The following is a 12,207-nucleotide window of genomic DNA, read 5'->3' as shown; positions in this document are numbered from 1 at the left end:
AGGCCCCGGACACTCCCCAGGCCCTGAACTCTCCCCGGGCCCTGGACTCCTCTCCCCTGGCCCTGGAGTTCTCACCCCAGGCTCTCCCCAGGCCCATTTTGCTCCCCTGGCCGAAGACTGGGAAGAGGCAAGTCCTCAGACCGAAGAGATGGGGACACAAACATCACCTTCAAGGATTGACCTCACTCTTCGGTCCATACAGGAGGACCTTGCCTCCATGAAGGCCCAGTTGGCCAGAGTGGAGCAGAAAGTGGATCAGTTTATGGGCAGCAAGCCCTAAGTTTTTAGAGTTTTATATTAAAAATTTTATAGTTCTAATAAAAGTTGTTTTATTTTTGTACTTTTGAACTGAGTAATGTCTAATTATTTAGCCTTCATTGATATGGTATTCTATATTTTCATATGCTATATGGGTTAAATTTTTGCAAATATTCTGGCGACAATTTTGTCTTTAGCCCATTTTGCTGAATAATAAAACTTGCGTTAATTAGTACGTAGCGTATTTTCTGGCGAGTGGGATAACTGCCAATCCAATGTTTTGTTGCCAGAATAATTGCAATATTATATTTGTCCCCGTTTAATAAAGTGCCCATAACATTTTTTTTTGTATTTCAACATATCTTTATTGAGTAACTCACAATATAGTTACAGCATTGTTGTCATGTAAATCGTAGCAGATGCTTACAATCAGATGTCCTTAGTTATAAACAATGAGTAATATAAGGTGATAGGGAAGGAGGAGAAAAGTAGACCGGTGAGGAAGGGGAGAAGAAGGACCCAAAGACCATCAGAAGGCCATGTTCAGGAGGGTTCGAGGAGAGGAGAGCAGGGAGGGAGATGAAAGAAAAGGGAACCAAAGAGAACTACACGGCATTTTCAAGGTAAGTAACAATGTGATAATCTTACATTGACTCGGTATGGCATGGAGCTAAATACAATATTAATCATAGGCTATTGTAAGAGCTTAGGTAGGAGAGCCAGGGCTGCCAACACAACACAAACTTCTGTTGTTTCTCATGGATGGAGGATGTAATTTCTTCCATTGTGTATATTTCATTCATAACTGCAAACCATTCCTCAACGGTAGGAGGATTTTCGTCTCTCCAGTGTCTGGGGATAAGAACCTTTGCTGCAAGAATCATCTGCAGTAAGAGACTGTGTTTAAAAATATATTCAGGTGTATCCATATGATATAGTAATACTAATTGAGGAGTCAGTGGTGCTCGGCAGCCCAGGATCTCCTGGCAGATAGATTGTATATCATTCCAGAAATGTGACAGTTTTGGACATGTAAACCAAATATGGGTGAGTGACCCCTGTGAAGAGTTACATCTCCAACAGGTGTCATTCGCTAACAGGTGCATTCGGCAGAGTTGGAGTGGGGTTCTATACCATTTCGAGAGTATTTTGTAGGAGTTTTCTTGGTATCTGTTACTGATAGAGCATCTCGCTATTAACCTAAAAATTTTTCCCCATTCTTTTTCTTGCAGGTCCAAACAAAGTTCCTCATTCCAGGCTCGTGTAAAATAAGGTAAGTTTGGGTATTTTGTGGAAAGAACTAGCTTGTATAATATAGAGATCAGATGGTTTATTGGTGCTTGGGTATCACAGATTTTTTCAAAAGCAGTGAGGGTCCGGTTGGCTTTATGTAGGTCCGGATTTTTGTGGAGGAAATGTTTGAGTTGGATGAGTCTCCAGTGGTCTCTCCCAGACCAATGGGAAGTGGTTGAGTGTATCGTGGCAGGTTGAGTGGGTGAGTCCAGGATGTGTCTTAGTTGTAAATTTTGTAATCCGAATGCATGGGGTAGACCATCGTCGGTTAATCCAGGAGGGTATTCTGGGTTGGAGCTGAGCGGATACAGAGGGGATGGGTATGGGACTATTTGAGATTTCAGATTGAAAAGTTTCCAGAATGTGGAGATGGCTTGAATCTGTGGGTTGTTACTTATATGGGGTAGTTTGGGGTTGTTCTTGTTCCAAATAATATTTTGTAATGGTTGTTTAGCCCAGTAGTCCTCTAGAGATTTCCACTGTTTACTAATGCCAGGCTGGGCATGTTCCATTAATTTAGCTAGTAAACTTGCTTGATAATACGTGGTAAAATCGGGTAGACCTAGGCCTCCAAGATTTTTAGGAAGATATAAGATGCTTTTCCGTAATCTAGGACGTTGTTTGCACCAGATAAAACTACTGACAGTTGAATTTAGAGATTTAAAGAAGCTTGCCGGTATGTTGATCGGGAGAGTTTGAAAGAGATATAAGACTTTTGGAAGCACAGTCATTTTGATTATGCTAATTCTACCAGTCCAAGTGAAATGCTTGAGATCCCAATCCTTGAGTAATTTAGCAATTGTGTTCAATAGGGGCCTATAGTTACATTGGAAGGTTTCATTTAGGTTTCTGGGTACATATATCCCTAGGTAACAAAGCTTGTCCCTTTGCCATTTAAAGGAGAAGTTCGATTTCAGTAATGTTTCAAGCTGCTTTGACAGGAAAATGGGTAACACCTCTGACTTGGACATATTAACCTTATAATTGGATATTTCTCCATAGAGATGTAGCTCTTTCACAATATTAGGCATAGAAATATGTGGTTTCGTTATAAACAGTAGTAGGTCATCTGCAAATGCTGCCGCTTTATACTCATTGTCCCCAATTGTCAGACCACTAATATTTTGATTAGCCCTGAGTGCTATCAGGAGATGTTCCATACATAATACATATAATAGGGGAGATAGTGGGCATCCCTGCCTAGTCCCATTGTGTATAGAGAATGTTTCTGATCTAATACCGTTTACCTTTATTTGGGCCGTGGGAGTTGAGTAAAGTGCCATTATTTTGTCCCTAAAAGCATTAGTGAGTCCCAGGCCTTCTAGCATCTGTTTCAAGAACTCCCAATTAACCCGATCGAATGCTTTTTCTGCATCTGTTGATAGGAGTAGCGAGGGTAGGTGTTGTTTTTGGGCAATCGCAATTAAATGTAGTATTTTCATAGTATTTTCCTTCCCTTCTCTACCCTTCACAAATCCTACTTGGTCTCTATGTATGAGCTGGGGTAGGAGGGGATTGAGCCGACTAGCAATAATTTTTGTATATATTTTCAGATCAATGTTAAGGAGAGAGATAGGTCTATAACTACTACAATTAGATGGGTCTTTACCTTGCTTATGAATTACAGATATGTTAGCGGAGAGAAACTCCTTGTCTAGGGGGCGGGTGAGATCTATATCATTAATAAAATTTAGAAACAACGGACTAAGGGTGAGGGCAAATTGTTTGTAGAATTGTCCCGAGAATCCGTCAGGACCTGGGGCTTTGTGTGGTTGTATATGTTTAATAGCTTCTAATACCTCTTGCAGTTGGAAGGGGGCACAAAGGTTTGCTATGACTGGTGCTTCCAATTTCGGAAGAGGATGTTTGGTTAGGTATTCTTTAATTTTGAGAGTCAGAGTCTCCTGTTTATATGTTTGCGGAATATTATAGAGGTCTTCATAGAAGCTCTTGAATATATGTGCTATTTTCTCAGGTAGAACTTGCAGCTCACCTTTAGAATCTTTAATTTTATGAATATACTGATTTGTTTGTCTGTTTTTGAGAGCCTTGGCTAGTAATTTCCCGGATTTATTGCCATATTTCGTAATATTTTTGTTTGAGTTTAACCATGGCAAATTTGGTCTGGAGATTAAGGTATTGTTTTAGCTCTAGTCTTTTACTAGTTAAGGCTTTCAGACTGTCCCTATCCAATTGTGCCTGATGTGTCAGTTCCAGATGTTGGATTTCCGCATGTAGTTTATCTATAGCAGCTTGTTTAAGTTTTTTCAGCTTGGCACCATGTTTAATTAACAGTCCCCTGATTAAACATTTTAGGGCTTGCCATTTAAATTGATGGGGGGTAGGGTCTCTGGCTATAGTGTTTTTGTAATCTTCAATATTGTCCTGGATTTCTTTTTTGCATTCAGGGTCTTTTAGAAGGTTGTCATTTAACCTCCAGCTCCAAACTGTTTTAGTTCTATTAGGGATAGACAGGGATGCTGATATAGCAGCATGGTCTGACCAAGTGATATTATCTATAGTGGTTTGCTTTAGCCATTGGAGGTGATGTTGGGAGATAAATATATGGTCAATTCGGGAATAGCTATTTTGGGCATGTGAGTAGAAGGTAAATTGTTTCATAGTGGGATTGAGATATCTCCAGGAGTCAATTAGTCTGAGTGATTGCAAGTTTTTATGTATCTCTTTAAGTACTTTTGTTGTATGGTTCGTGACCCCTTTGGAGTTATCCAGGTGGGGATTAAGAGCTAGGTTAAGGTCACCCCCGATGATAGTAATGCCTTCTGCGAAATCCATTATCTTGGGTACTAAGTGAGATAAGAATTTTTGTTGTTTGATATTAGGTAGGTATACACTTCCTAGGGTGCAAGGTGTGTGGAAAAGTAATCCTTTAATTATTATGTATCTCCCATTCTGGTCAGAAAGGGTTGCCTGAAGTTGAAAGTCTACATTGTTCCTAATGGCTATTGCTACTCCTTTCGTTTTCTGTAGGGGGTTATTGCTATGGAACCATTGGGAAAATGTGCCCAGCTTGTGCATTGGGGGAGCTTCTTTCCTAAAGTGTGTTTCTTGCAGGAAATTAATATCCCCTTTTTGTTTCCGTAAAATATAAACTAGTTGCTTTCTTTTTTCCGGCGTGTTTAAACCATTCACATTTAAAGAAATTACCTTTAAATTACTTGCCATCATAGCTAGGGGAATCTAAAAAGCAATATACGTACAATAATATCCATGCGCCTGTAGTATTAATGCCATACCGAGTGTTTCCATGACAAAGAAAAGGAAAGACAGTTAGGGTTTGCCGTGAACTATATACAAAGATATCAAGTATTGAACATTTACACATTTTCCGCATTAACCGTAACTCGTCCGGATAGGTTCCGGATTGACTGAAAATAGCATAGTGGTACATAGAGTTATACACATAAACAAATGGGTATTTTGCCGTGCGGCTTCTGCCTGCAGAAGGCCGGTCTAGTGGCGGGCCCATTTTATCCGGGGGAGGGAGGATGAGCCTTTCGGAGATGCCGCGCAGCCTCTGTGGCCCTAACAATTCCCTAAAGCGGGATAATGGGGATTGCTTGGTTTAAATGTAGGCATTGTGGCATAATAAATTATGAGCTATAGTGCTCAAGAACTTTCGCAGACAAATGGAGATAGTAGTTAAGTGAGACCATAGTTACCAAAGTCAACCGGGTTCCATATCCTCTGGGGGGTTCCCTAGCTTGTCTGGGATTTGCCTGGGTCTTTTCCTTTTAGCTTTTGGAGTAGATACTTCTGTCCAGGCCTCTTTAGTAGGTAGCGGAATTGGTTCTGGCAGCTGTACAAATTTAACCCATTCGGATAGCGAGATTTCTGGCGTTCCGCAGGCTTGGAGAAAGGTCTGTATATCAGTCGGATTTGTAATAGTGTGTAGCTTCCCCGCTATTGTAGCTTGTAAGCTGAAAGGGAACCCCCAGCGAAATAGTGTTTTCTTTTCTTTTAGCATGTCGGTGAGTGGCTTTAGCATACATCTTTGCTGTAGCGTGTACCAAGACAGGTCTTGCAGGATGGTGATATCCGAGTTTTCAAACTTTACATTCTTCATTTGTCTAGCTTTAGTGAGTATTTCATCTTTTTCAATGAAGTGTAGCAGACAGCAGATAACATCTCTAGGTTTTTCTGATGCTAGCCCCTTTGGCCGAAGAGCTCGATGAGCGCGCTCAATGTGGATCTCAGTAGCATCAGGCCTGTTCAATATAAAGTTCAACAGTGATTGGACTTTTTGCTTAAGTATTACGGGGTCGACCGTTTCAGGAAGGCCCCTGACCCTCAGATTGCATCTCCTTCCCCTGTTATCTAGATCTTCTATTCGTCTAGTTAGGGATTGAATTGCTTTACCTTGTATCTGTGTTACCGACATAAGTGAGTCAACGGATACTTCAATTGTCTCTGCTTTCGTTTCGTTCTCCGCTGCTTTAATATGTAGTGACGCTATTTCTGCCTTTAGGTCTGCTACTTCTTCCTTCAGTGTCGCTTGGATTTGTTGAGCTAGAATTGCAAAGTCCTGCTTGGTAGGCAAAGTTTTCAAGTATGCAATTGTGTTTCTTTCAGATATGGATGAATCGTCGTCGGACTCAGGGTCGTTCCCGCCCGCCTCGGGAGCGCTAGGCCTCATTGCGCACCTCTCCTCTTCCCCATCGGATGGCATCAGGAATTTCTTCAGAAGTTTCTGCGATTCGGTAAGTTTGCGTAGTTTTGGATCATCTTTCGGAATATCTTTCATTTTGCCATGTTTGCCCATTGTAATTGCAATCTCTGTCTATATATTCCACAGGTCTGCAGCGGAGCTACAGGACTATGCGACCATTCTGTTAGGCAGTCAGCCACGCCCCCCACCCATAACATATTTGCCGTTTATTCTGTGTCTAAAATCTCCCACTAAATTTAAGCCACTTTAGTTAAACAGACCCCTTTTTTGAGACTTGGCCTGAAGAGGATAAGGAAGTTTTTTGGAAGAGAGTGGACCTTGCTAGATTTTCTGAAAAAGAGGTGAGAAAGAAAGTTCTGGATTTTATTAAGAAGTTTAAGTAAATTGTTTTTTGTTTGATATGTATTAAAGTTTCCTTTTATTGGAAAATAAAAGTTTGGTTTCTAATGATGTTGTGTTGTGATTGTGGGTTTATCCTGCATTGTCACTTCATTACTGAGTTGAAACCTTAACTTCTGTCTTGGCCTTTTGGCTCAGACCAAGTGAGTGCCCCAGTCATTGGGTGCCTGGTAAACATCATCATGGGTGAATTCAGCTGAGTGAGGAAGGAGGAAATATTGGCAATCCAGGACTACCCTAGGAGTGGGGTGGTTAATGTCACCATCATTGGTGAGGGTGTTTTCACCAGTTTCTTGCAGATTCTGACAACAAGGAGGATGTTTGTTTGGCTGGCTAAAGACTTTTTTTTTGCATTTTCTGGAAGAGACGGTATTAGTGGTCCTTTTTTCCCTTGGTACCTCTAAGGGAGATTGAGCTTGCCCTTGGTAATTTTTGTGACAAATTGGTATTTGCAGGAAAGATTCTCAACGAGCTTGGGACCTGTACATCCAAGTTCAAAGCTAATTAAAAAAAAAAGAATGTTTCCTTTGGTGAGATTTTTTTGGGGGAATGTCAGCCTTGATAGTCATTTTAATGGAATGCCAGCTTTTTGTCGAAAGTGCCATGCTTATGGTCACTCAGCGGAGGATTGCAAGTCCTGTGATACCAGTGGGCAGAGACTGCATTAGTTCTGGAAGCACAAGTCGGATGAGGAAATACAGGATTTCCTTGCTTCTTGGCCGGATGAGGAGGAGATTGAAGGTTTTAATATGTGCATCAGAGAAGGTGATATAGAGTCTTGACTTATTGGGAATTAAAGTAATTTGATTAAATAAAGTTATTTCTTGTGGTTTCTAATGATGAGGTAAAGTTATGCTGTGGGTTTATTTCCTGCTGTCTGCTTTATTTCTAATCGAAACCTTAAATTCTGTGTTGAAAAACACAGGCAATGTTTGTTGAACAATTTCCCATGTTTTCTGATGTTCCAGCACCATATGGGATGACAATGTTGCTTTGCCTGCTATGTTCCTCCCCTCTGTGTGTTGGGCGGGTCTTTTTGTGTGACTTGGATTTAATTTTGATAAAAGCCCAGTCTGGGTACCCACCAGTTTTCAGAACTTCTTTGCATCTCTCCCTGATCTGTCCTACTAAAAATTCAGTTATTATTTTTATCAACCTTATGTGTATGTAGCCCCTCTATCCAATTTTTATTCCATAACCCTTTTTTATGAAATTACTGTTTTTTTAAATAAATAAATATAAAGGGCTGTGTAACTTGGTGGTGCTATATAAATTAATGATGATGATAATGTTTTATGTTATATGTTCAGTGACCAATTATTTTATATATGATTTTAAGAAAGAGTTGAAAGTTTATTTATTCAGAAGGAAAGTACCTGACTTAATGCTCATAGTACAAAGTTAATCCTGGATTATACCATGCGCCATTTTAAAAACAGAAAGTTTTTTTGGTGTTTCTGAATTCAGATTAGGGGGCAGATGGAAGAAGTGGTTTCTGACCTTATTCCTTGGGGTTTTCCATATTATTTTTTCTGGTGATAATGTTAATCTTTGGTCTGGAAGAGCCCAGGGTACATAATTTCCAACAATGTTCCAAGACCAACTAGGGTCGAACTGTAGATTCACAATCTCATATTGATTAACAAGCTCTCCTTTTTCATTAAAAGATAATGCAGGGCTTCCATTCCTTGTGTATGAGACGTTTTTCAGATGGTGATGTAACTATAAAGTGCAACATACAATATTATTGCCAAACACCTTATCACTGATGTGGGCACTGTATTATGAGGCCTATGTAGTTTTCTATCCTAGAAGAAACCACAATGGTTCATGCACCAACAGGGGAGCAGTACAGACAGAAAGGGATGGGGAATCTGGACACGTGAGAAGAGACTGTGAGTAGTATTCCATTTGCTGGGTAAACAGGATATCTAAATGTTATGATTTAGTAAAGTAAACCTTTGTTTTCTATCAGTAAAATTACTCTAAACAGCCCCCAGAATTACCTACCTTTGTCCCAGCATTCTTTCTAACCTGGCTCCTGAGTTAGAAGTTGATTGTTTCCTTTGCTTCCTTGTGCAGAGTGAAGCCCCGCCCCCACTTCCTGTTTAGTGCCTTTAGGCATGCACAGAAGGCTCTCCACTTTGACTACAGTAGTCGAAGTGATAAGGGAACTGAACAGGAAGTAGGGGTGGGGCTTCACTCTGCACAAGAAAGCAAAGGAAACAATCAACTTCTAACTCAGGAGCCAGGTCAGACAGAATGCTGGGACAAAGAGTAAAAACTTAAGTAATAAGTGAAAAGGTTTACTTATTCTTTAATGTGATCTTTTACACATTTGTTATACTCTTATATCTATTTATTGTGCATTATAGTCTACTTGGATTACATTTCCATTGTTACAAGGGAAACAGACTCATTTTCACCTTAGCTCTAACTCTCCATTAGCTAATGTAAACATCAGAGGGAGAAGTAGTAATCTCTGATGCATGCTGGGTAATGCAAGAAGCTTGTCAGGTAAATTAGGGGAGCTGCAGGCTATTGCATGTATTGATGAAAATTATGATTTAATTGGTATCACTGAGACCTGGTGGGATGAAAAATGCGACTGGGCCGTGAATTTAAATGGTTATACACTTTTTAGGAGGGACAGAGAGATTAAAAAGGGTGGAGGGGTTTGTCTTTATGTAAAGTCAGATTTAAAGCCATGTAATATAGACATTACCAATGAAAACGTTGAATCTCTTTGGGTAGAAATTTCAGTAGGGCTGAAGGTCACAAAGAAAATGATCATTGGTGTATGCTATAAACCACCCCGTATAGATGAGGGGGATGAGGCCCAGCTATTGTTGCAAATGGAGGAGGCTTCAAAACTGGGTCAAGTTGTTATTATGGGGGACTTTAATTATCTGGACATTGACTGGAGTAATGGGGTGGCTAAGTCAGAAAAAGCTAGTAGGTTTGTAAATATGCTAAATGGCAACTTTTTATTTCTGGCAGTTTAAGAACCTTCTAGGAATGACTCTATTTTGGACCCGGTAATATCTAATAATACTGAACTCATCTCTAACATTTGTGTGGGTGAGCATTTGGGGAACAGTGATCACAACATGGTCTCCTTTGAGATAATGCTACAGAGACAGCGCTATAAGGGAGTAACTAAAATGCTCGATTTTAAATGTGCAGACTTTGCCAGTATAAGGGCATCTCTGCAATGTGTCAGCTGGGAAAGGCTTTTCATGGGGTTAGGCACAGAAGGGAAATGGAACATCTTTAAAACATTGCTTTGCAGGTATACACAACAGTATATTCCCCTTGTAAGCAAGGAGAGGCATCGCAAAGCAAAACCTTTATGGCTGAATAAAAGTGTTAGTGTCGAGGTTGGTAAGAAAAAATGTGCTTTTAAAGCATTCAAGTTAGCTGGGACAGCTATTTTTCATCTGTCTATACATCTGAGGAGCCAGATAATGAAGGCTTCCCTTTTAATATTCTCAGTTCTAGTAATTTAGCTACTGACGCATGGGTCACTCGGGAGGAAATTCAAAAGAGACTTGAACATGTAAAGGTAAACAAAGGTCCAGGACCGGATGGGATTCATCCCAGGGTATTAAATGAGCTGAGCGCTGTGATTGCCAAACCTCTTCACATAATTTTGCAAAAAAAGTGCAAAGTTATGCATTTTGGTAGGAATAATATAAACGAACTATCTAATGAATGGTAGTGTGTTGGGGGGATCCTTAATGGAGAAGAATCTGGGGGGGTTTGTAGAGAACAAGGTGTCTAATTCCATTCAGTGTCATTCTGTGGCTACTAAAGCAAATAAAGTGCTGTCTTGTATAAAAAGGGCATTAATTCAAGGGCAGTTTTGGGCTCCAGTCCTTAAGAAGGATATTAATGAGCTGGAGAGAGTGCAGAGACTGCAACTAAACTGGTAAAGGGGATGGAAGATTTAAACCATGAGGTGAGACTGTCGAGGTTGGGGTTGTTTTCTCTGGAAAAGAGGCGCTTGCGAGGGGACATGATTACCATAAATGTAGTAATCAAGTTCAAGTAAAATTTATTAATACAAGAGAGAAATGGTCTTTATGTGTTTTGTGTTACTGCAAACACAGTCATAAGCTAAATGTACAAAGGTAGCACAAACTTTAAAGGCATATAAGTCAATCACACAATGAATGAGAGAGCCAACTACCACTGGTAATCAATCCACCAATGGAAAAGCAGGATGGAAATGCCACCATGCTTCTAGCTGTACCATTCCCTGAGGCTGCAGCTGAATTGTATACGACTTTATTAAAGGGTTCGTTCACCTTTATGTAAACTTTTAGCATGTTATAGAATTAGTCTTTGTTCTGTTATTATACTATATTTTATTTGGGCATATCCTACATTTTGGTTTTAACGGGGCGAGGACATTTACCTGGTTTAACATTCAATAAACAGCCCTATTGGGTTTATTTTATGTTAAAATAATTCCCTTTCTCTGTGATAATAAAACAGTACCTGTACTTGATCCCAACTAAGATATAATTACCCCTTATTGGGGCAGAACAGTCCTATTGGGTTTATTTCATGGTTAAATGATTCCCTTTTCTCTGTAATAATAAAACAGTACCTGTACTTGATCCCAACTAAGATATAATTACCCCTTATTGGGGGCAGAACAGCCCTATTGGGTTTATTTAATGGTTAAATGATTCCCTTTTCTCTGTAATAATAAAACAGTACCTGTACTTGATCCCAACTAGGATATAATTAATATTTATTGGAGGCAAAATAATCCTATTGGGTTTTATAAAAGGGGACCTGCCACCCTAATAAATAATTCCAAATCCGTTTGTATCTTGTTAGTAGACGATAAAAAACTTTACTTACACTTTCCTTTAGTCTTAGAATTTACAGGCACAGCCAGCAGGCGGGCGCCATATTGTGTACCCTGTTATTAAGGCAAAGCTTTGTTTCCCCACAAAATCTTATGCATTTGCCATCTGGGTGATATTTAGTACTGAATGGAAATTTAAAGTAATTGTAATTAAAAATCTGATCTGTCAATCATAAATTGCCTGCCCCGCCTCTATGCCTCAGAGTTTTAAATACATTTATATCAGGTTTGGATGATTTAATAAAAAAATGAATTTGGGTTTATGTTTAATTTTGAAAGGACTTTTATTACACAGCTTTTTATGTCTGGGTTACAGGTCCTCTTTAATGTATAAATCATATTTTAGTAGCCTTAAGACATGGTGATCCAAGTTATGGAAAGACCAAAGGTCCCGACCATTCTGGATAACAGGTCCCATACCCATAATATCTACATATAAAAACAGTGCAGTTTACCTGGAATTTATACATTTTGTTATGCTGGAAAGATTGCTTGGGAAGGGAGTTGTGCATATGGGTCAGTGCCAGAGACATCATTTCCACTGCATACATCAGGCTGGGAGAGTGATAGAGATTCAGATAACTGGGAAGATCTGTAAGTTTCTCCTCTCCGGAGGAGCAATTATAAAGAAAAATAGAGAAAGATTTATGGTATTCATTTTTAACTTCATCTTTTGACAAACAGA

This window comes from Xenopus tropicalis, chromosome 1 (genome assembly GCF_000004195.4).
Source record: "Xenopus tropicalis strain Nigerian chromosome 1, UCB_Xtro_10.0, whole genome shotgun sequence".
Classification (NCBI taxonomy): Eukaryota; Metazoa; Chordata; class Amphibia; order Anura; family Pipidae; genus Xenopus; species Xenopus tropicalis.
Note: the sequence above shows the minus strand (reverse complement) of the source record.